Raw genomic sequence first — 17,662 nt, 5'->3', positions numbered from 1 at the left:
CGAGACGTGGGACCCACGTGACCGATCGGCTCCGTTCCAAAAATACGAAAACCATCAACCATGAAGCGGTGGCCACCCGAGCATAGAAATAGCAAGAAAGAAAACAAAAAAAAACCGCACGTAAAATCTAAAAAAACGCAAACGGGCAACGAAAAAGGGGGGGTGCAACACGAGGACTTCCCAGGGGGTCACACATCCTAGTACTACTCTCGCCCAAGCACGCTTAACTGCGGAGTTCTGATGGGATCCGGTGCATTAGTGCTGGTATGATAGCACCCGAAATACTATCCATGCTTATTGCTTTTATGTCTTAAAAGACGCAGAACCTCCTTTGTTTTCGTACGCGAGGCGTGGGACCCACGTGACCGATCGGCTCCGTTCCAAAAATACGAAAACCTTCAACCATGAAGCGGAGGCCACCCGAGCATAGAAATAGCAAGAAACAAAAAAAAACTGCACGTAAAATCTAAAAAAACGCAAACGCGCAACGAAAAAGGGGGGTGCAACACGAGGACTTCCCAGGGGGTCACCCATCCTAGTACTACTCTCGCCCAAGCACGCTTAACTGCAGAGTTCTGATGGGATCCGGTGCATTAGTGCTGGTATGATCGCACCCGAAATACTATCCATGCTTATTGCTTGTATGTCTTAAAAGACGCAGAACCTCCTTTGTTTTCGTACGCGAGGCGTGGGACCCACGTGACCGATCGGCTCCGTTCCAAAAATACGAAGACCATGAACCATGAAACGAAGGCCACCCGAGCATAGAAATAGCAAGAAAGAAAAAAAAAACAAAAAAAAACCGCACGTAAAATCTAAAAAAACGCAAACGGACAACGAAAAAGGGGGGTGCAACACGAGGACTTCCCAGGGGGTCACCCATCCTAGTACTACTTTCGCCCAAGCGCGCTTAACTGCGGAGTTCTGATGGGATCCGGTGCATTAGTGCTGGTATGATCGCACCCGAAATACTATCCATGCTTATTGCTTGTATGTCTTAAAAGACGCAGAACCTCCTTTGTTTTCGTACGCGAGGCGTGGGACCCACGTGACCGATCAGCTCCGTTCCAAAAATACGAAGACCATCAACCATGAAGCGGAGGCCACCCGAGCATAGAAATAGCAAGAAAGAAAAAAAACAAAAAAAACCGCACGTAAAATCTAAAAAAACGCAAACGGACAACGAAAAAGGGGGGTGCAACACGAGGACTTCCCATGGGGTCACCCATCCTAGTACTACTCTCTCCCAAGCACGCTTAACTGCGGAGTTCTGATGGGATCCGGTGCATTAGTGCTGGTATGATCGCACCCGAAATACTATCCATGCTTATTGCTTTTATGTCTTAAAAGACGCAGAACCTCCTTTGTTTTCGTACGCGAGGCGTGGGACCCACGTGACCGATCGGCTCCGTTCCAAAAATACGAAGACCATGAACCATGAAACGGAGGCCACCCGAGCATAGAAATAGCAAGAAAAAAAACAAAAAAAAACCGCACGTAAAATCTAAAAAAACGCAAACGGACAACGAAAAAGGGGGGGTGCAACACGAGGACTTCCCAAGGGGTCACCCATCCTAGTACTACTCTCGCCCAAGCACGCTTAACTGCGGAGTTCTGATGGGATCCGGTGCATTAGTGCTGGTATGATCGCACCCGAAATACTATCCATGCTTATTGCTTTTATGTCTTAAAAGACGCAGAACCTCCTTTGTTTTCGTACGCGAGACGTGGGACCCACGTGACCGATCGGCTCCGTTCCAAAAATACAAAAACCATCAACCATGAAGCGGTGGCCACCCGAGCATAGAAATAGCAACAAAGAAAACAAAAAAAAACCGCACGTAAAATCTAAAAAAACACAAACGGGCAACGAAAAAGGGGGGGGGGGGGGTGCAACACGAGGACTTCCCAGGGGGTCACACATCCTAGTACTACTCTCGCCCAAGCACGCTTAACTGCGGAGTTCTGATGGGATCCGGTGCATTAGTGCTGGTATGATAGCACCCGAAATACTATCCATGCTTATTGCTTTTATGTCTTAAAAGACGCAGAACCTCCTTTGTTTTCGTACGCGAGGCGTGGGACCCACGTGACCGATCGGCTCCGTTCCAAAAATACGAAAACCTTCAACCATGAAGCGGAGGCCACCCGAGCATAGAAATAGCAAGAAAGAAAAAAAAAACCGCACGTGAAATCTAAAAAAACGCAAACGGACAACGAAAAAGGGGGGTGCAACACGAGGACTTCCCAGGGGGTCACCCATCCTAGTACTACTCTCGCCAAAGCACGCTTAACTGCGGAGTTCTGATGGGATCCGGTGCATTAGTGCTGGTATGATCGCACCCGAAATACTATCCATGCTTATTGCTTTTATGTCTTAAAAGACGCAGAACCTCCTTTGTTTTCGTACGCGAGGCGTGGGACCCACGTGACCGATCGGCTCCGTTCCAAAAATACGAAAACCATCAACCATGAAGCGGAGGCCACCCGAGCATAGAAATAGCAAGAAAGAAAAAAAAACAAAAAAAAAACCGCACGTAAAATCTAAAAAAACGCAAACGGACAACGAAAAAGGGGGGTGCAACACAAGGACTTCCCACGGGGTCACCCATCCTAGTACTACTCTCGCCCAAGCACGCTTAACTGCGGAGTTCTGATGCGATCCGGTGCATTAGTGCTGGTATGATCGCACCCGAAATACTATCCATGCTTATTGCTTGTATGTCTTTAAAGACGCAGAACCTCCTTTGTTTTCGTACGCGAGGCGTGGGACCCACGTGACCGATCGGCTCCGTTCCAAAAATACGAACACCATGAACCATGAAACGGAGGCCACCCGAGCATAGAAATAGCAAGAAAGAAAAAAAAAAACAAAAAAAAACTGCACGTAAAATCTAAAAAAACGCAAACGCGCAACGAAAAAGGGGGGTGCAACACGAGGACTTCCCAGGGGGTCACCCATCCTAGTACTACTCTCGCCCAAGCACGCTTAACTGCGGAGTTCTGATGGGATCCGGTGCATTAGTGCTGGTATGATCGCACCCGAAATACTATCCATGCTTATTGCTTGTATGTCTTAAAAGACGCAGAACCTCCTTTGTTTTCGTACGCGAGGCGTGGGACCCACGTGACCGATCGGCTCCGTTCCAAAAATACGAAGACCATGAACCATGAAACGAAGGCCACCCGAGCATAGAAATAGCAAGAAAGAAAAAAAAAACAAAAAAAAACCGCACGTAAAATCTAAAAAAACGCAAACGGACAACGAAAAAGGGGGGTGCAACACGAGGACTTCCCAGGGGGTCACCCATCCTAGTACTACTCTCGCCCAAGCGCGCTTAACTGCGGAGTTCTGATGGGATCCGGTGCATTAGTGCTGGTATGATCGCACCCGAAATACTATCCATGCTTATTGCTTGTATGTCTTAAAAGACGCAGAACCTCCTTTGTTTTCGTACGCGAGGCGTGGGACCCACGTGACCGATCAGCTCCGTTCCAAAAATACGAAGACCATCAACCATGAAGCGGAGGCCACCCGAGCATAGAAATAGCAAGAAAGAAAAAAAACAAAAAAAAACCGCACGTAAAATCTAAAAAAACGCAAACGGACAACGAAAAAGGGGGGTGCAACACGAGGACTTCCCATGGGGTCACCCATCCTAGTACTACTCTCTCCCAAGCACGCTTAACTGCGGAGTTCTGATGGGATCCGGTGCATTAGTGCTGGTATGATCGCACCCGAAATACTGTCCATGCTTATTGCTTGTATGTCTTAAAAGACACAGAACCTCCTTTGTTTTCGTACGCGAGGCGTGGGACCCACGTGACCGATCGGCTCCGTTCCAATAATACGAAGACCATGAACCATGAAACGGAGGCCACCCGAGCATAGAAATAGCAAGAAAAAAAAACAAAAAGAAAACGCACGTAAAATCTAAAAAAACGCAAACGGACAACGAAAAAGGGGGGGGGGGTGCAACACGAGGACTTCCCAAGGGGTCACCCATCCTAGTACTACTCTCGCCCAAGCACGCTTAACTGCGGAGTTCTGATGGGATCCGGTGCATTAGTGCTGGTATGATCGCACCCGAAATACTATCCATGCTTATTGCTTTTATGTCTTAAAAGAAGCAGAACCTCCTTTGTTTTCGTACGCGAGACGTGGGACCCACGTGACCGATCGGCTCCGTTCCAAAAATACGAAAACCATCAACCATGAAGCGGTGGCCACCCGAGCATAGAAATAGCAAGAAAGAAAAAAAAAACAAAAAAACCGCACGTAAAATCTAAAAAAACGCAAACGGACAACGAAAAAGGGGGGTGCAACACGAGGACTTCCCATGGGGTCACCCATCCTAGTACTACTCTCTCCCAAGCACGCTTAACTGCGGAGTTCTGATGGGATCCGGTGCATTAGTGCTGGTATGATCGCACCCGAAATACTGTCCATGCTTATTGCTTGTATGTCTTAAAAGACACAGAACCTCCTTTGTTTTCGTACGCGAGGCGTGGGACCCACGTGACCGATCGGCTCCGTTCCAAAAATACGAAGACCATGAACCATGAAACGGAGGCCACCCGAGCATAGAAATAGCAAGAAAGAAAAAAAAAAACAAAAAAAAACCGCACGTAAAATCTAAAAAAACGCAAACGGACAACGAAAAAGGGGGGTGCAACACGAGGACTTCCCATGGGGTCACCCATCCTAGTACTACTCTCTCCCAAGCACGCTTAACTGCGGAGTTCTGATGGGATCCGGTGCATTAGTGCTGGTATGATCGCACCCGAAATACTGTCCATGCTTATTGCTTGTATGTCTTAAAAGACACAGAACCTCCTTTGTTTTCGTACGCGAGGCGTGGGACCCACGTGACCGATCGGCTCCGTTCCAAAAATACGAAGACCATGAACCATGAAACGGAGGCCACCCGAGCATAGAAATAGCAAGAAAAAAAAACAAAAAAAAACCGCACGTAAAATCTAAAAAAACGCAAACGTACAATGAAAAAGGGGGGTGCAACACGAGGACTTCCCATGGGGTCACCCATCCTAGTACTACTCTCTCCCAAGCACGCTTAACTGCGGAGTTCTGATGGGATCCGGTGCATTAGTGCTGGTATGATCGCACCCGAAATACTGTCCATGCTTATTGCTTGTATGTCTTAAAAGACACAGAACCTCCTTTGTTTTCGTACGCGAGGCGTGGGACCCACGTGACCGATCGGCTCCGTTCCAAAAATACGAAGACCATGAACCATGAAACGGAGGCCACCCGAGCATAGAAATAGCAAGAAAGAAAAAAAAACAAAAAAAAACCGCACGTAAAATCTAAAAAAACGCAAACGGACAACGAAAAAGGGGGGTGCAACACGAGGACTTCCCATGGGGTCACCCATCCTAGTACTACTCTCTCCCAAGCACGCTTAACTGCGGAGTTCTGATGGGATCCGGTGCATTAGTGCTGGTATGATCGCACCCGAAATACTGTCCATGCTTATTGCTTGTATGTCTTAAAAGACACAGAACCTCCTTTGTTTTCGTACGCGAGGCGTGGGACCCACGTGACCGATCGGCTCCGTTCCAAAAATACGAAGACCATGAACCATGAAACGGAGGCCACCCGAGGATAGAAATAGCAAGAAAAAAAAACAAAAAAAAACCGCACGTAAAATCTAAAAAAACGCAAACGGATAACGAAAAAGGGGGGTGCAACACGAGGACTTCCCATGGGGTCACCCATCCTAGTACTACTCTCGCCCAAGCACGCTTAACTGCGGAGTTCTGATGGGATCCGGTGCATTAGTGCTGGTATGATAGCACCCGAAATACTATCCATGCTTATTGCTTTTATGTCTTAAAAGACGCAGAACCTCCTTTGTTTTCGTACGCGAGGCGTGGGACCCACGTGACCGATCGGCTCCGTTCCAAAAATACGAAAACCTTCAACCATGAAGCGGAGGCCACCCGAGCATAGAAATAGCAAGAAACAAAAAAAAACTGCACGTAAAATCTAAAAAAACGCAAACGCGCAACGAAAAAGGGGGGTGCAACACGAGGACTTCCCAGGGGGTCACCCATCCTAGTACTACTCTCGCCCAAGCACGCTTAACTGCGGAGTTCTGATGGGATCCGGTGCATTAGTGCTGGTATGATCGCACCCGAAATACTGTCCATGCTTATTGCTTGTATGTCTTAAAAGACACAGAACCTCCTTTGTTTTCGTACGCGAGGCGTGGGACCCACGTGACCGATCGGCTCCGTTCCAAAAATACGAAGACCATGAACCATGAAACGGAGGCCACCCGAGCATAGAAATAGCAAGAAAGAAAAAAAAAACAAAAAAAAACCGCACATAAAATCTAAAAAAACGCAAACGGACAACGAAAAAGGGGGGTGCAACACGAGGACTTCCCATGGGGTCACCCATCCTAGTACTACTCTCTCCCAAGCACGCTTAACTGCGGAGTTCTGATGGGATCCGGTGCATTAGTGCTGGTATGATCGCACCCGAAATACTGTCCATGCTTATTGCTTGTATGTCTTAAAAGACACAGAACCTCCTTTGTTTTCGTACGCGAGGCGTGGGACCCACGTGACCGATCGGCTCCGTTCCAAAAATACGAAGACCATGAACCATGAAACGGAGGCCACCCGAGGATAGAAATAGCAAGAAAAAAAAACAAAAAAAAACCGCACGTAAAATCTAAAAAAACGCAAACGGACAACGAAAAAGGGGGGTGCAACACGAGGACTTCCCATGGGGTCACCCATCCTAGTACTACTCTCGCCCAAGCACGCTTAACTGCGGAGTTCTGATGGGATCCGGTGCATTAGTGCTGGTATGATAGCACCCGAAATACTATCCATGCTTATTGCTTTTATGTCTTAAAAGACGCAGAACCTCCTTTGTTTTCGTACGCGAGGCGTGGGACCCACGTGACCGATCGGCTCCGTTCCAAAAATACGAAAACCTTCAACCATGAAGCGGAGGCCACCCGAGCATAGAAATAGCAAGAAACAAAAAAAAACTGCACGTAAAATCTAAAAAAACGCAAACGCGCAACGAAAAAGGGGGGTGCAACACGAGGACTTCCCAGGGGGTCACCCATCCTAGTACTACTCTCGCCCAAGCACGCTTAACTGCGGAGTTCTGATGGGATCCGGTGCATTAGTGCTGGTATGATCGCACCCGAAATACTATCCATGCTTATTGCTTGTATGTCTTAAAAGACGCAGAACCTCCTTTGTTTTCGTACGCGAGGCGTGGGACCCACGTGACCGATCGGCTCCGTTCCAAAAATACGAAGACCATGAACCATGAAACGAAGGCCACCCGAGCATAGAAATAGCAAGAAAGAAAAAAAAACAAAAAAAAACCGCACGTAAAATCTAAAAATACGCAAACGGACAACGAAAAAGGGGGGTGCAACACGAGGACTTCCCAGGGGGTCACCCATCCTAGTACTACTCTCGCCCGAGCACGCTTAACTGCGGAGTTCTGATGGGATCCGGTGCATTAATGCTGGTATGATCGCACCCGAAATACTATCCATGCTTATTGCTTGTATGTCTTAAAAGACGCAGAACCTCCTTTGTTTTCGTACGCGAGGCGTGGGACCCACGTGACCGATCAGCTCCGTTCCAAAAATACGAAGACCATCAACCATGAAGCGGAGGCCACCCGAGCATAGAAATAGCAAGAAAGAAAAAAAAACAAAAAAAAAACCGCACGTAAAATCTAAAAAAACGCAAACGGATAACGAAAAAGGGGGGTGCAACACGAGGACTTCCCATGGGGTCACCCATCCTAGTACTACTCTCTCCCAAGCACGCTTAACTGCGGAGTTCTGATGGGATCCGGTGCATTAGTGCTGGTATGATCGCACCCGAAATACTATCCATGCTTATTGCTTTTATGTCTTAAAAGACGCAGAACCTCCTTTGTTTTCGTACGCGAGGCGTGGGACCCACGTGACCGATCGGCTCCGTTCCAAAAATACGAAGACCATGAACCATGAAACGGAGGCCACCCGAGCATAGAAATAGCAAGAAAAAAAACAAAAAAAAACCGCACGTAAAATCTAAAAAAACGCAAACGGACAACGAAAAAGGGGGGGGGTGCAACACGAGGACTTCCCAAGGGGTCACCCATCCTAGTACTACTCTCGCCCAAGCACGCTTAACTGCGGAGTTCTGATGGGATCCGGTGCATTAGTGCTGGTATGATCGCACCCGAAATACTATCCATGCTTATTGCTTTTATGTCTTAAAAGACGCAGAACCTCCTTTGTTTTCGTACGCGAGACGTGGGACCCACGTGACCGATCGGCTCCGTTCCAAAAATACAAAAACCATCAACCATGAAGCGGTGGCCACCCGAGCATAGAAATAGCAAGAAAGAAAACAAAAAAAAACCGCACGTAAAATCTAAAAAAACGCAAACGGGCAACGAAAAAGGGGGGGGGGGGGTGCAACACGAGGACTTCCCAGGGGGTCACACATCCTAGTACTACTCTCGCCCAAGCACGCTTAACTGCGGAGTTCTGATGGGATCCGGTGCATTAGTGCTGGTATGATAGCACCCGAAATACTATCCATGCTTATTGCTTTTATGTCTTAAAAGACGCAGAACCTCCTTTGTTTTCGTACGCGAGGCGTGGGACCCACGTGACCGATCGGCTCCGTTCCAAAAATACGAAAACCTTCAACCATGAAGCGGAGGCCACCCGAGCATAGAAATAGCAAGAAAGAAAAAAAAACCGCACGTGAAATCTAAAAAAACGCAAACGGACAACGAAAAAGGGGGGTGCAACACGAGGACTTCCCAGGGGGTCACCCATCCTAGTACTACTCTCGCCCAAGCACGCTTAACTGCGGAGTTCTGATGGGATCCGGTGTATTAGTGCTGGTATGATCGCACCCGAAATACTATCCATGCTTATTGCTTTTATGTCTTAAAAGACACAGAACCTCGTTTGTTTTCGTACGCGAGGCGTGGGACGCACGTGACCGATCGGCTCCGTTCCAAAAATACGAAGACCATCAACCATGAAGCGGAGGCCACCCGAGCATAGAAATAGCAAGAAAGAAAAAAAAACAAAAAAAAAACCGCACGTAAAATCTAAAAAAACGCAAACGGACAACGAAAAAGGGGGGTGCAACACAAGGACTTCCCACGGGGTCACCCATCCTAGTACTACTCTCGCCCAAGCACGCTTAACTGCGGAGTTCTGATGCGATCCGGTGCATTAGTGCTGGTATGATCGCACCCGAATTACTATCCATGCTTATTGCTTGTATGTCTTAAAAGACGCAAAACCTCCTTTGTTTTCGTACGCGAGGCGTGGGACCCACGTGACCGATCGGCTCCGTTCCAAAAATACGAACACCATGAACCATGAAACGAAGGCCACCCGAGCATAGAAATAGCAAGAAAGAAAAAAAAAACAAAAAAAAATTGCACGTAAAATCTAAAAAAACGCAAACGCGCAACGAAAAAGGGGGGTGCAACACGAGGACTTCCCAGGGGGTCACCCATCCTAGTACTACTCTCGCCCAAGCACGCTTAACTGCGGAGTTCTGATGGGATCCGTTGCATTAGTGCTGCTATGATCGCACCCGAAATACTATCCATGCTTATTGCTTGTATGTCTTAAAAGACGCAGAACCTCCTTTGTTTTCGTACGCGAGGCGTGGGACCCACGTGACCGATCGGCTCCGTTCCAAAAATACGAAGACCATGAACCATGAAACGAAGGCCACCCGAGCATAGAAATAGCAAGAAAGAAAAAAAAAACAAAAAAAAACCGCACGTAAAATCTAAAAAAACGCAAACGGACAACGAAAAAGGTGGGGTGCAACACGAGGACTTCCCAGGGGGTCACCCATCCTAGTACTACTCTCGCCCAAGCACGCTTAACTGCGGAGTTCTGATGGGATCCGGTGCATTAGTGCTGGTATGATCGCACCCGAAATACTATCCATGCTTATTGCTTGTATGTCTTAAAAGACGCAGAACCTCCTTTGTTTTTGTACGCGAGGCGTGGGACCCACGTGACCGATCAGCTCCGTTCCAAAAATACGAAGACCATCAACCATGAAGCGGAGGCCACCCGAGCATAGAAATAGCAAGAAAGAAAAAAAAACAAAAAAAAACTGCACGTAAAATCTAAAAAAACGCAAACGGACAACGAAAAAGGGGGGTGCAACACGAGGACTTCCCATGGGGTCACCCATCCTAGTACTACTCTCTCCCACGCACGCTTAACTGCGGAGTTCTGATGGGATCCGGTGCATTAGTGCTGGTATGATCGCACCCGAAATACTGTCCATGCTTATTGCTTGTATGTCTTAAAAGACACAGAACCTCCTTTGTTTTCGTACGCGAGGCGTGGGACCCACGTGACCGATCGGCTCCGTTCCAAAAATACGAAGACCATGAACCATGAAACGGAGGCCACCCGAGCATAGAAATAGCAAGAAAAAAAAACAAAAAAAAACCGCACGTAAAATCTAAAAAAACGCAAACGGACAACGAAAAAGGGGGGGTGCAACACGAGGACTTCCCAAGGGGTCACCCATCCTAGTACTACTCTCGCCCAAGCACGCTTAACTGCGGAGTTCTGATGGGATCCGGTGCATTAGTGCTGGTATGATCGCACCCGAAATACTATCCATTCTTATTGCTTTTATGTCTTAAAAGACGCAGAACCTCCTTTGTTTTCGTACGCGAGACGTGGGACCCACGTGACCGATCGGCTCCGTTCCAAAAATACGAAAACCATCAACCATGAAGCGGTGGCCACCCGAGCATAGAAATAGCAAGAAAGAAAACAAAAAAAAACCGCACGTAAAATCTAAAAAAACGCAAACGGGCAACGAAAAAGGGGGGGGGGGGGGGTGCAACACGAGGACTTCCCAGGGGGTCACACATCCTAGTACTACTCTCGCCCAACCACACTTAACTGCGGAGTTCTGATGGGATCCGATGCATTAGTGCTGGTATGATAGCACCCGAAATACTATCCATGCTTATTGCTTTTATGTCTTAAAAGACGCAGAACCTCCTTTGTTTTCGTACGCGAGGCGTGGGACCCACGTGACCGATCGGCTCCGTTCCAAAAATACGAAAACCTTCAACCATGAAGCGGAGGCCACCCGAGCATAGAAATAGCAAGAAACAAAAAAAACTGCACGTAAAATCTAAAAAAACGCAAACGCGCAACGAAAAAGGGGGGTGCAACACGAGGACTTCCCAGGGGGTTACCCATCCTAGTACTACTCTCGCCCAAGCACGCTTAACTGCGGAGTTCTGATGGGATCCGGTGCATTAGTGCTGGTATGATCGCACCCGAAATACTATCCATGCTTATTGCTTGTATGTCTTAAAAGACGCAGAACCTCCTTTGTTTTCGTACGCGAGGCGTGGGACCCACGTGACCGATCGGCTCCGTTCCAAAAATACGAAGACCATGAACCATGAAACGAAGGCCACCCGAGCATAGAAATAGCAAGAAAGAAAAAAAAACAAAAAAAAACCGCACGTAAAATCTAAAAAAACGCAAACGGACAACGAAAAAGGGGGGTGCAACACGAGGACTTCCCAGGGGGTCACCCATCCTAGTACTATTCTCGCCCAAGCACGCTTGACTGCGGAGTTCTGATGGGATCCGGTTCATTAGTGCTGGTATGATAGCACCCGAAATACTATCCATGCTTATTGCTTGTATGTCTTAAAAGACGCAGAACCTCCTTTGTTTTCGTACGCGAGGCGTGGGACCCACGTGACCGATCGGCTCCGTTCCAAAAATACGAACACCATGAACCATGAAACGGAGGCCACCCGAGCATAGAAATAGCAAGAAAGAAAAAAAAAACAAAAAAAAACCGCACGTAAAATCTAAAAAAACGCAAACGCGCAACGAAAAAGGGGGTGCAACACGAGGACTTCCCAGGGGGTCACCCATCCTAGTACTACTCTCACCCAAGCACGCTTAACTGCGGAGTTCTGATGGGATCCGGTGAATTAGTGCTGGTATGATCACACCCGAAATACTATCCATGCTTATTGCTTTTATGTCTTAAAAGACGCAGAACCTCCTTTGTTTTCGTACGCGAGGCGTGGGACCCACGTGACCGATCGGCTCCGTTCCAAAAATACGAAAACCATCAACCATGAAGCGGAGGCCACCCGAGCATACAAATAGCAAGAAAGAAAAAAAACAAAAAAAAAACCGCACGTAAAATCTAAAAAAACGCAAACGGACAACGAAAAAGGGGGGGTGCAACACGAGGACTTCCCAGGGGGTCACCCATCCTAGTACTACTCTCGCCCGAGCACGCTTAACTGCAAAGTTCTAATGGGATCCGGTGCATTAGTGCTGGTATGATCGCGCCCGAAATACTATCCATGCTAATTGCTTTTATGTTTTAAAAGACGCAGAACCTCCTTTGTTTTCGTACGCGAGGCGTGGGACCCACGTGACCGATCGGCTCCGTTCCAAAAATACGAAAACCATCAACCATGAAGCGGTGGCCACCCGAGCGTAGAAATAGCAAGAAAGAAAACAAAAAAAAACCGCACGTAAAATCTAAAAAAACGCAAACGGACAACGAAAAAGGGGGGGGGGGGTGCAACACGAGGACTTCCCAGGGGGTCACCCATCCTAGTACTAATCTCGCCCAAGCACGCTTAACTGCGGAGTTCTGATGGGATCCGGTGCATTAGTGCTGGTATGATAGCACCCAAAATACTATCCATGCTTATTGCTTTTATGTCTTAAAAGACGCAGAACCTCCTTTGTTTTCGTACGCGAGGCGTGGGACCCACGTGACCGATCGGCTCCGTTCCAAAAATACGAAAACCATCAACCATGAAGCGGAGGCCACCCGAGCATAGAAATAGCAAGAAAGAAAAAAAAACCGCACGTAAAATCTAAAAAAACGCAAACGGACAACGAAAAAGGGGGGTGCAACATGAGGACTTCCCAGGGGGTCACCCATCCTAGTACTACTCTCGCCCAAGCACGCTTAACTGCGGAGTTCTGATGGGATCCGGTGCATTAGTGCTGGTATGATCGCACCCGAAATACTATCCATGCTTATTGCTTGTATGTCTTAAAAGACGCAGAACCTCCTTTGTTTTCGTACGCAAGGCGTGGGACCCACGTGACCGATCAGCTCCGTTCCAAAAATACGAAGACCATCAACCATGAAGCGGAGGCCACCCGAGCATAGAAATAGCAAGAAAGAAAAAAAAACAAAAAAAAACCGCACGTAAAATCTAAAAAAACGCAAACGGACAACGAAAAAGGGGGGTGCAACACGAGGACTTCCCATGGGGTCACCCATCTTAGTACTACTCTCTCCCAAGCACGCTTAACTGCGGAGTTCTGATGGGATCCAGTGCATTAGTGTTGGTATGATCGCACCCGAAATACTGTCCATGCTTATTGCTTGTATGTCTTAAAAGACACAGAACCTCCTTTGTTTTCGTACGCGAGGCGTGGGACCCACGTGACCGATCGTCTCCGTTCCAAAAATACGAAGACCATGAACCATGAAACGGAGGCCACCCGAGCATAGAAATAGCAAGAAAAAAAAACAAAAAAAAACCGCACGTAAAATCTAAAAAAACGCAAACGGACAACGAAAAAGGGGGGGTGCAACACGAGGACTTCCCAAGGGGTCACCCATCCTAGTACTACTCTCGCCCAAGTACGCTTAACTGCGGAGTTCTGATGGGATCCGGTGCATTAGTGCTGGTATGATCGCACCCGAAATACTATCCATGCTTATTGCTTTTATGTCTTAAAAGACGCAGAACCTCCTTTGTTTTCGTACGCGAGACGTGGGACCCACGTGACCGATCGGCTCCGTTCCAAAAATACGAAAACCATCAACCATGAAGCGGTGGCCACCCGAGCATAGAAATAGCAAGAAAGAAAACAAAAAAAAACCGCACGTAAAATCTAAAAAAACGCAAACGGGCAACGAAAAAGGGGGGGGGGGGGTGCAACACGAGGACTTCCCAGGGGGTCACACATCCTAGTACTACTCTCGCCCAAGCACGCTTAACTGCGGAGTTCTGATGGGATCCGGTGCATTAGTGCTGGTATGATAGCACCCGAAATACTATCCATGCTTATTGCTTTTATGTCTTAAAAGACGCAGAACCTCCTTTGTTTTCGTACGCGAGGTGTGGGACCCACGTGACCGATCGGCTCCGTTCCAAAAATACGAAAACCTTCAACAATGAAGCGGAGGCCACCCGAGCATAGAAATAGCAAGAAACAAAAAAAAAACTGCACGTAAAATCTAAAAAAACGCAAACGCGCAACGAAAAAGGGGGGTGCAACACGAGGACTTCCCAGGGGGTCACCCATCCTAGTACTACTCTCGCCCAAGCACGCTTAACTGCGGAGTTCTGATGGGATCCGGTACATTAGTGCTGGTATGATCGCACCCGAAATACTATCCATGCTTATTGCTTTTATGTCTTAAAAGACGCAGAACCTCCTTTGTTTTCGTACGCGAGGCGTGGGACCCACGTGACCGATCAGCTCCGTTCCAAAAATACGAAGACCATCAACCATGAAGCGGAGGCCACCCGAGCATAGAAAAAGCAAGAAAGAAAAAAAAACAAAAAAAACCGCACGTAAAATCTAAAAAAACGCAAACGGACAACGAAAAAGGGGGGTGCAACACGAGGACTTCCCATGGGGTCAGCCATCCTAGTACTACTCTCTCCCAAGCACGCTTAACTGCGGAGTTCTGATGGGATCCGGTGCATTAGTGCTGGTATGATCGCACCCGAAATACTGTCCATGCTTATTGCTTGTATGTCTTAAAAGACACAGAACCTCCTTTGTTTTCGTACGCGAGGCGTGGGACCCACGTGACCGATCGGCTCCGTTCCAAAAATACGAAGACCATGAACCATGAAACGGAGGCCACCCGAGCATAGAAATAGCAAGAAAAAAAACAAAAAAAAACCGCACGTAAAATCTAAAAAAACGCAAACGGACAACGAAAAAGGGGGGTGCAACACGAGGACTTCCCAAGGGGTCACCCATCCTAGTACTACTCTCGCCCAAGCACGCTTAACTGCGGAGTTCTGATGGGATCCGGTGCATTAGTGCTGGTATGATCGCACCCGAAATACTATCCATGCTTATTGCTTTTATGTCTTAAAAGACGCAGAACCTCCTTTGTTTTCGTACGCGAGGCGTGGGACCCACGTGACCGATCGGCTCCGTTCCAAAAATACGAAAACCTTCAACCATGAAGCGGAGGCCACCCGAGCATAGAAATAGCAAGAAAGAAAAAAAAACCGCACGTGAAATCTAAAAAAACGCAAACGGACAACGAAAAAGGGGGGTGCAACACGAGGACTTCCCAGGGAGTCACCCATCCTAGTACTACTCTCGCCCAAGCACGCTTAACTGCGGAGTTCTGATGGGATTCGGTGCATTAGTGCTGGTATGATCACACCCGAAATACTATCCATGCTTATTGCTTTTATGTCTTAAAAGACGCAGAACCTCCTTTGTTTTCGTACGCGAGGCGTGGGACCCACGTGACCGATCGGCTCCGTTTCAAAAATACGAAAACCATCAACCATGAAGCGGAGGCCACCCGAGCATAGAAATAGCAAGAAAGAAAAAAAAAACAAAAAAAAAACCGCACGTAAAATCTAAAAAAACGCAAACGGACAACGAAAAAGGGGGGTGCAACACAAGGACTTCCCACGGGGTCACCCATCCTAGTACTACTCTCGCCCAAGCACGCTTAACTGCGGAGTTCTGATGCGATCCGGTGCATTAGTGCTGGTATGATCGCACCCGAAATACTATCCATGCTTATTGCTTGTATGTCTTAAAAGACGCAGAACCTCCTTTGTTTTCGTACGCGAGGCGTGGGACCCACGTGACCGATCGGCTCCGTTCCAAAAATACGAAAACCTTCAACCATGAAGCGGAGGCCACCCGAGCATAGAAATAGCAAGAAACAAAAAAAAACTGCACGTAAAATCTAAAAAAACGCAAACGCGCAACGAAAAAGGGGGGTGCAACACGAGGACTTCCCAGGGGTCACCCATCCTAGTACTACTCTCGCCCAAGCACGCTTCACTGCGGAGTTCTGATGGGATCCGGTGCATTAGTGCTGGTATGATCGCACCCGAAATACTATCCATGCTTATTGCTTGTATGTCTTAAAAGACGCAGAACCTCCTTTGTTTTCGTACGCGAGACGTGGGACCCACGTGACCGATCGGCTCCGTTCCAAAAATACGAAAACCATCAACCATGAAGCGGTGGCCACCCGAGCATAGAAATAGCAAGAAAGAAAACAAAAAAAAACCGCACGTAAAATCTAAAAAAACGCAAACGGGCAACGAAAAAGTGGGGGGGCGGGGGTGCAACACGAGGACTTCCCAGGGGGTCACACATCCTAGTACTACTCTCGCCCAAGCACGCTTAACTGCGGAGTTCTGATGGGATCCGGTGCATTAGTGCTGGTATGATAGCACCCGAAATACTATCCATGCTTATTGCTTTTATGTCTTAAAAGACGCAGAACCTCCTTTGTTTTCGTACGCGAGGCGTGGGACCCACGTGACCGATCGGCTCCGTTCCAAAAATACGAAAACCTTCAACGATGAAGCGGAGGCCACCCGAGCATAGAAATAGCAAGAAACAAAAAAAAACTGCACGTAAAATCTAAAAAAACGCAAACGCGCAACGAAAAAGGGGGGTGCAACACGAGGACTTCCCAGGGGGTCACCCATCCTAGTACTACTCTCGCCCAAGCATGCTTAACTGCGGAGTTCTGATGGGATCCGGTGCATTAGTGCTGGTATGATCGCACCCGAAATACTATCCATGCTTATTGCTTGTATGTCTTAAAAGACGCAGAACCTCCTTTGTTTTCGTACGCGAGGCGTGGGACCCACGTGACCGATCGGCTCCGTTCCAAAAATACGAAGACCATGAACCATGAAACGAAGGCCACCCGAGCATAGAAATAGCAAGAAAGAAAAAAAAAACAAAAAAAAACCGCACGTAAAATCTAAAAAAACGCAAACGGACAACGAAAAAGGGGGTGCAACACGAGGACTTCCCAGGGGGTCACCCATCCTAGTACTACTCTCGCCCAAGCACGCTTAACTGCGGAGTTCTGATGGGATCCGGTGCATTAGTGCTGGTATGATCGCACCCGAAATACTATCCATGCTTATTGCTTGTATGTCTTAAAAGACGCAGAACCTCCTTTGTTTTCGTACGCGAGGCGTGGGACCCACGTGACCGATCAGCTCCGTTCCAAAAATACGAAGACCATCAACCATGAAGCGGAGGCCACCCGAGCATAGAAATAGCAAGAAAGAAAAAAAACAAAAAAAAACCGCACGTAAAATCTAAAAAAACGCAAACGGACAACGAAAAAAGGGGGGTGCAACACGAGGACTTCCCATGGGGTCACCCATCCTAGTACTACTCTCTCCCAAGCACGCTTAACTGCGGAGTTCTGATGGGATCCGGTGCATTAGTGCTGGTATGATCGCACCCGAAATACTGTCCATGCTTATTGCTTGTATGTCTTAAAAGACACAGAACCTCCTTTGTTTTCGTACGCGAGGCGTGGGACCCACGTGACCGATCGG

General features: G+C 47.9%; 51 non-coding genes across 51 annotated transcripts; all 51 read right to left on the bottom strand.

The window, feature by feature from the left end:
• Nucleotides 1–159: 159 nt before the first annotated feature.
• Nucleotides 160–278, bottom strand: LOC145147560 (5S ribosomal RNA). Its single transcript, XR_013728459.1, has one exon. It is a non-coding gene; the product is annotated as a 5S ribosomal RNA (ribosomal RNA).
• Nucleotides 279–497: 219 nt separating this feature from the next.
• Nucleotides 498–616, bottom strand: LOC145155090 (5S ribosomal RNA). The gene has a single exon (XR_013735549.1). It is a non-coding gene; the product is annotated as a 5S ribosomal RNA (ribosomal RNA).
• Nucleotides 617–846: 230 nt separating this feature from the next.
• On the bottom strand, nucleotides 847–965 carry LOC145146348 (5S ribosomal RNA). Its single transcript, XR_013727296.1, has one exon. It is a non-coding gene; the product is annotated as a 5S ribosomal RNA (ribosomal RNA).
• A 227-nt stretch (nucleotides 966–1,192) lies between these two features.
• LOC145145616 (5S ribosomal RNA) lies at nucleotides 1,193–1,311 on the bottom strand. Its single transcript, XR_013726580.1, has one exon. It is a non-coding gene; the product is annotated as a 5S ribosomal RNA (ribosomal RNA).
• A 225-nt stretch (nucleotides 1,312–1,536) lies between these two features.
• LOC145153397 (5S ribosomal RNA) lies at nucleotides 1,537–1,655 on the bottom strand. The gene has a single exon (XR_013733908.1). It is a non-coding gene; the product is annotated as a 5S ribosomal RNA (ribosomal RNA).
• A 232-nt stretch (nucleotides 1,656–1,887) lies between these two features.
• On the bottom strand, nucleotides 1,888–2,006 carry LOC145147559 (5S ribosomal RNA). Its single transcript, XR_013728458.1, has one exon. It is a non-coding gene; the product is annotated as a 5S ribosomal RNA (ribosomal RNA).
• Nucleotides 2,007–2,226: 220 nt separating this feature from the next.
• LOC145144131 (5S ribosomal RNA) lies at nucleotides 2,227–2,345 on the bottom strand. The gene has a single exon (XR_013725148.1). It is a non-coding gene; the product is annotated as a 5S ribosomal RNA (ribosomal RNA).
• Nucleotides 2,346–2,575: 230 nt separating this feature from the next.
• On the bottom strand, nucleotides 2,576–2,694 carry LOC145145152 (5S ribosomal RNA). Its single transcript, XR_013726140.1, has one exon. It is a non-coding gene; the product is annotated as a 5S ribosomal RNA (ribosomal RNA).
• Nucleotides 2,695–2,925: 231 nt separating this feature from the next.
• On the bottom strand, nucleotides 2,926–3,044 carry LOC145155430 (5S ribosomal RNA). The gene has a single exon (XR_013735871.1). It is a non-coding gene; the product is annotated as a 5S ribosomal RNA (ribosomal RNA).
• Nucleotides 3,045–3,274: 230 nt separating this feature from the next.
• Nucleotides 3,275–3,393, bottom strand: LOC145135667 (5S ribosomal RNA). The gene has a single exon (XR_013719952.1). It is a non-coding gene; the product is annotated as a 5S ribosomal RNA (ribosomal RNA).
• A 228-nt stretch (nucleotides 3,394–3,621) lies between these two features.
• On the bottom strand, nucleotides 3,622–3,740 carry LOC145145614 (5S ribosomal RNA). Its single transcript, XR_013726578.1, has one exon. It is a non-coding gene; the product is annotated as a 5S ribosomal RNA (ribosomal RNA).
• Nucleotides 3,741–3,970: 230 nt separating this feature from the next.
• LOC145153396 (5S ribosomal RNA) lies at nucleotides 3,971–4,089 on the bottom strand. The gene has a single exon (XR_013733907.1). It is a non-coding gene; the product is annotated as a 5S ribosomal RNA (ribosomal RNA).
• A 228-nt stretch (nucleotides 4,090–4,317) lies between these two features.
• LOC145145613 (5S ribosomal RNA) lies at nucleotides 4,318–4,436 on the bottom strand. The gene has a single exon (XR_013726577.1). It is a non-coding gene; the product is annotated as a 5S ribosomal RNA (ribosomal RNA).
• Nucleotides 4,437–4,667: 231 nt separating this feature from the next.
• LOC145145612 (5S ribosomal RNA) lies at nucleotides 4,668–4,786 on the bottom strand. Its single transcript, XR_013726576.1, has one exon. It is a non-coding gene; the product is annotated as a 5S ribosomal RNA (ribosomal RNA).
• A 225-nt stretch (nucleotides 4,787–5,011) lies between these two features.
• On the bottom strand, nucleotides 5,012–5,130 carry LOC145145611 (5S ribosomal RNA). Its single transcript, XR_013726575.1, has one exon. It is a non-coding gene; the product is annotated as a 5S ribosomal RNA (ribosomal RNA).
• Nucleotides 5,131–5,359: 229 nt separating this feature from the next.
• On the bottom strand, nucleotides 5,360–5,478 carry LOC145145610 (5S ribosomal RNA). Its single transcript, XR_013726574.1, has one exon. It is a non-coding gene; the product is annotated as a 5S ribosomal RNA (ribosomal RNA).
• Nucleotides 5,479–5,703: 225 nt separating this feature from the next.
• On the bottom strand, nucleotides 5,704–5,822 carry LOC145137672 (5S ribosomal RNA). The gene has a single exon (XR_013721168.1). It is a non-coding gene; the product is annotated as a 5S ribosomal RNA (ribosomal RNA).
• Nucleotides 5,823–6,041: 219 nt separating this feature from the next.
• Nucleotides 6,042–6,160, bottom strand: LOC145155418 (5S ribosomal RNA). Its single transcript, XR_013735860.1, has one exon. It is a non-coding gene; the product is annotated as a 5S ribosomal RNA (ribosomal RNA).
• A 230-nt stretch (nucleotides 6,161–6,390) lies between these two features.
• LOC145145608 (5S ribosomal RNA) lies at nucleotides 6,391–6,509 on the bottom strand. Its single transcript, XR_013726572.1, has one exon. It is a non-coding gene; the product is annotated as a 5S ribosomal RNA (ribosomal RNA).
• Nucleotides 6,510–6,734: 225 nt separating this feature from the next.
• On the bottom strand, nucleotides 6,735–6,853 carry LOC145137663 (5S ribosomal RNA). Its single transcript, XR_013721167.1, has one exon. It is a non-coding gene; the product is annotated as a 5S ribosomal RNA (ribosomal RNA).
• Nucleotides 6,854–7,072: 219 nt separating this feature from the next.
• LOC145155407 (5S ribosomal RNA) lies at nucleotides 7,073–7,191 on the bottom strand. The gene has a single exon (XR_013735849.1). It is a non-coding gene; the product is annotated as a 5S ribosomal RNA (ribosomal RNA).
• A 229-nt stretch (nucleotides 7,192–7,420) lies between these two features.
• On the bottom strand, nucleotides 7,421–7,539 carry LOC145155027 (5S ribosomal RNA). The gene has a single exon (XR_013735489.1). It is a non-coding gene; the product is annotated as a 5S ribosomal RNA (ribosomal RNA).
• A 230-nt stretch (nucleotides 7,540–7,769) lies between these two features.
• Nucleotides 7,770–7,888, bottom strand: LOC145145607 (5S ribosomal RNA). Its single transcript, XR_013726571.1, has one exon. It is a non-coding gene; the product is annotated as a 5S ribosomal RNA (ribosomal RNA).
• Nucleotides 7,889–8,115: 227 nt separating this feature from the next.
• On the bottom strand, nucleotides 8,116–8,234 carry LOC145153395 (5S ribosomal RNA). Its single transcript, XR_013733906.1, has one exon. It is a non-coding gene; the product is annotated as a 5S ribosomal RNA (ribosomal RNA).
• A 231-nt stretch (nucleotides 8,235–8,465) lies between these two features.
• LOC145147558 (5S ribosomal RNA) lies at nucleotides 8,466–8,584 on the bottom strand. The gene has a single exon (XR_013728457.1). It is a non-coding gene; the product is annotated as a 5S ribosomal RNA (ribosomal RNA).
• A 219-nt stretch (nucleotides 8,585–8,803) lies between these two features.
• On the bottom strand, nucleotides 8,804–8,922 carry LOC145152477 (5S ribosomal RNA). The gene has a single exon (XR_013733002.1). It is a non-coding gene; the product is annotated as a 5S ribosomal RNA (ribosomal RNA).
• Nucleotides 8,923–9,152: 230 nt separating this feature from the next.
• Nucleotides 9,153–9,271, bottom strand: LOC145145151 (5S ribosomal RNA). Its single transcript, XR_013726139.1, has one exon. It is a non-coding gene; the product is annotated as a 5S ribosomal RNA (ribosomal RNA).
• Nucleotides 9,272–9,501: 230 nt separating this feature from the next.
• On the bottom strand, nucleotides 9,502–9,620 carry LOC145147723 (5S ribosomal RNA). The gene has a single exon (XR_013728617.1). It is a non-coding gene; the product is annotated as a 5S ribosomal RNA (ribosomal RNA).
• A 231-nt stretch (nucleotides 9,621–9,851) lies between these two features.
• On the bottom strand, nucleotides 9,852–9,970 carry LOC145155395 (5S ribosomal RNA). The gene has a single exon (XR_013735838.1). It is a non-coding gene; the product is annotated as a 5S ribosomal RNA (ribosomal RNA).
• A 229-nt stretch (nucleotides 9,971–10,199) lies between these two features.
• Nucleotides 10,200–10,318, bottom strand: LOC145147590 (5S ribosomal RNA). Its single transcript, XR_013728489.1, has one exon. It is a non-coding gene; the product is annotated as a 5S ribosomal RNA (ribosomal RNA).
• Nucleotides 10,319–10,544: 226 nt separating this feature from the next.
• Nucleotides 10,545–10,663, bottom strand: LOC145153394 (5S ribosomal RNA). The gene has a single exon (XR_013733905.1). It is a non-coding gene; the product is annotated as a 5S ribosomal RNA (ribosomal RNA).
• Nucleotides 10,664–10,896: 233 nt separating this feature from the next.
• LOC145150883 (5S ribosomal RNA) lies at nucleotides 10,897–11,015 on the bottom strand. The gene has a single exon (XR_013731692.1). It is a non-coding gene; the product is annotated as a 5S ribosomal RNA (ribosomal RNA).
• A 218-nt stretch (nucleotides 11,016–11,233) lies between these two features.
• On the bottom strand, nucleotides 11,234–11,352 carry LOC145154419 (5S ribosomal RNA). Its single transcript, XR_013734891.1, has one exon. It is a non-coding gene; the product is annotated as a 5S ribosomal RNA (ribosomal RNA).
• A 229-nt stretch (nucleotides 11,353–11,581) lies between these two features.
• On the bottom strand, nucleotides 11,582–11,700 carry LOC145148685 (5S ribosomal RNA). The gene has a single exon (XR_013729558.1). It is a non-coding gene; the product is annotated as a 5S ribosomal RNA (ribosomal RNA).
• A 229-nt stretch (nucleotides 11,701–11,929) lies between these two features.
• Nucleotides 11,930–12,048, bottom strand: LOC145146121 (5S ribosomal RNA). Its single transcript, XR_013727072.1, has one exon. It is a non-coding gene; the product is annotated as a 5S ribosomal RNA (ribosomal RNA).
• A 230-nt stretch (nucleotides 12,049–12,278) lies between these two features.
• LOC145148961 (5S ribosomal RNA) lies at nucleotides 12,279–12,397 on the bottom strand. The gene has a single exon (XR_013729823.1). It is a non-coding gene; the product is annotated as a 5S ribosomal RNA (ribosomal RNA).
• A 230-nt stretch (nucleotides 12,398–12,627) lies between these two features.
• Nucleotides 12,628–12,746, bottom strand: LOC145139045 (5S ribosomal RNA). Its single transcript, XR_013721818.1, has one exon. It is a non-coding gene; the product is annotated as a 5S ribosomal RNA (ribosomal RNA).
• Nucleotides 12,747–12,965: 219 nt separating this feature from the next.
• Nucleotides 12,966–13,084, bottom strand: LOC145143564 (5S ribosomal RNA). Its single transcript, XR_013724595.1, has one exon. It is a non-coding gene; the product is annotated as a 5S ribosomal RNA (ribosomal RNA).
• A 229-nt stretch (nucleotides 13,085–13,313) lies between these two features.
• On the bottom strand, nucleotides 13,314–13,432 carry LOC145149894 (5S ribosomal RNA). The gene has a single exon (XR_013730733.1). It is a non-coding gene; the product is annotated as a 5S ribosomal RNA (ribosomal RNA).
• A 226-nt stretch (nucleotides 13,433–13,658) lies between these two features.
• LOC145140860 (5S ribosomal RNA) lies at nucleotides 13,659–13,777 on the bottom strand. The gene has a single exon (XR_013722319.1). It is a non-coding gene; the product is annotated as a 5S ribosomal RNA (ribosomal RNA).
• A 231-nt stretch (nucleotides 13,778–14,008) lies between these two features.
• LOC145147557 (5S ribosomal RNA) lies at nucleotides 14,009–14,127 on the bottom strand. Its single transcript, XR_013728456.1, has one exon. It is a non-coding gene; the product is annotated as a 5S ribosomal RNA (ribosomal RNA).
• A 220-nt stretch (nucleotides 14,128–14,347) lies between these two features.
• LOC145154509 (5S ribosomal RNA) lies at nucleotides 14,348–14,466 on the bottom strand. Its single transcript, XR_013734983.1, has one exon. It is a non-coding gene; the product is annotated as a 5S ribosomal RNA (ribosomal RNA).
• Nucleotides 14,467–14,694: 228 nt separating this feature from the next.
• LOC145148349 (5S ribosomal RNA) lies at nucleotides 14,695–14,813 on the bottom strand. The gene has a single exon (XR_013729237.1). It is a non-coding gene; the product is annotated as a 5S ribosomal RNA (ribosomal RNA).
• Nucleotides 14,814–15,037: 224 nt separating this feature from the next.
• Nucleotides 15,038–15,156, bottom strand: LOC145153393 (5S ribosomal RNA). The gene has a single exon (XR_013733904.1). It is a non-coding gene; the product is annotated as a 5S ribosomal RNA (ribosomal RNA).
• A 219-nt stretch (nucleotides 15,157–15,375) lies between these two features.
• Nucleotides 15,376–15,494, bottom strand: LOC145147968 (5S ribosomal RNA). The gene has a single exon (XR_013728866.1). It is a non-coding gene; the product is annotated as a 5S ribosomal RNA (ribosomal RNA).
• A 231-nt stretch (nucleotides 15,495–15,725) lies between these two features.
• Nucleotides 15,726–15,844, bottom strand: LOC145145149 (5S ribosomal RNA). Its single transcript, XR_013726137.1, has one exon. It is a non-coding gene; the product is annotated as a 5S ribosomal RNA (ribosomal RNA).
• A 219-nt stretch (nucleotides 15,845–16,063) lies between these two features.
• On the bottom strand, nucleotides 16,064–16,181 carry LOC145145917 (5S ribosomal RNA). Its single transcript, XR_013726868.1, has one exon. It is a non-coding gene; the product is annotated as a 5S ribosomal RNA (ribosomal RNA).
• A 233-nt stretch (nucleotides 16,182–16,414) lies between these two features.
• LOC145147556 (5S ribosomal RNA) lies at nucleotides 16,415–16,533 on the bottom strand. The gene has a single exon (XR_013728455.1). It is a non-coding gene; the product is annotated as a 5S ribosomal RNA (ribosomal RNA).
• Nucleotides 16,534–16,752: 219 nt separating this feature from the next.
• Nucleotides 16,753–16,871, bottom strand: LOC145136072 (5S ribosomal RNA). The gene has a single exon (XR_013720214.1). It is a non-coding gene; the product is annotated as a 5S ribosomal RNA (ribosomal RNA).
• A 229-nt stretch (nucleotides 16,872–17,100) lies between these two features.
• LOC145155383 (5S ribosomal RNA) lies at nucleotides 17,101–17,219 on the bottom strand. The gene has a single exon (XR_013735827.1). It is a non-coding gene; the product is annotated as a 5S ribosomal RNA (ribosomal RNA).
• Nucleotides 17,220–17,448: 229 nt separating this feature from the next.
• LOC145145606 (5S ribosomal RNA) lies at nucleotides 17,449–17,567 on the bottom strand. Its single transcript, XR_013726570.1, has one exon. It is a non-coding gene; the product is annotated as a 5S ribosomal RNA (ribosomal RNA).
• Nucleotides 17,568–17,662: the final 95 nt, after the last annotated feature.

This window comes from Lactuca virosa, chromosome 1, assembly GCF_052849685.1.
Source record: "Lactuca virosa cultivar CGN04683 chromosome 1, Lactuca_virosa_CGN04683_v6, whole genome shotgun sequence".
Lineage (NCBI taxonomy): Eukaryota > Viridiplantae > Streptophyta > Magnoliopsida > Asterales > Asteraceae > Lactuca > Lactuca virosa.
The sequence above is the reverse complement of the archived record's forward strand: the minus strand, read 5'-3'. Positions and strand labels throughout refer to the sequence as shown.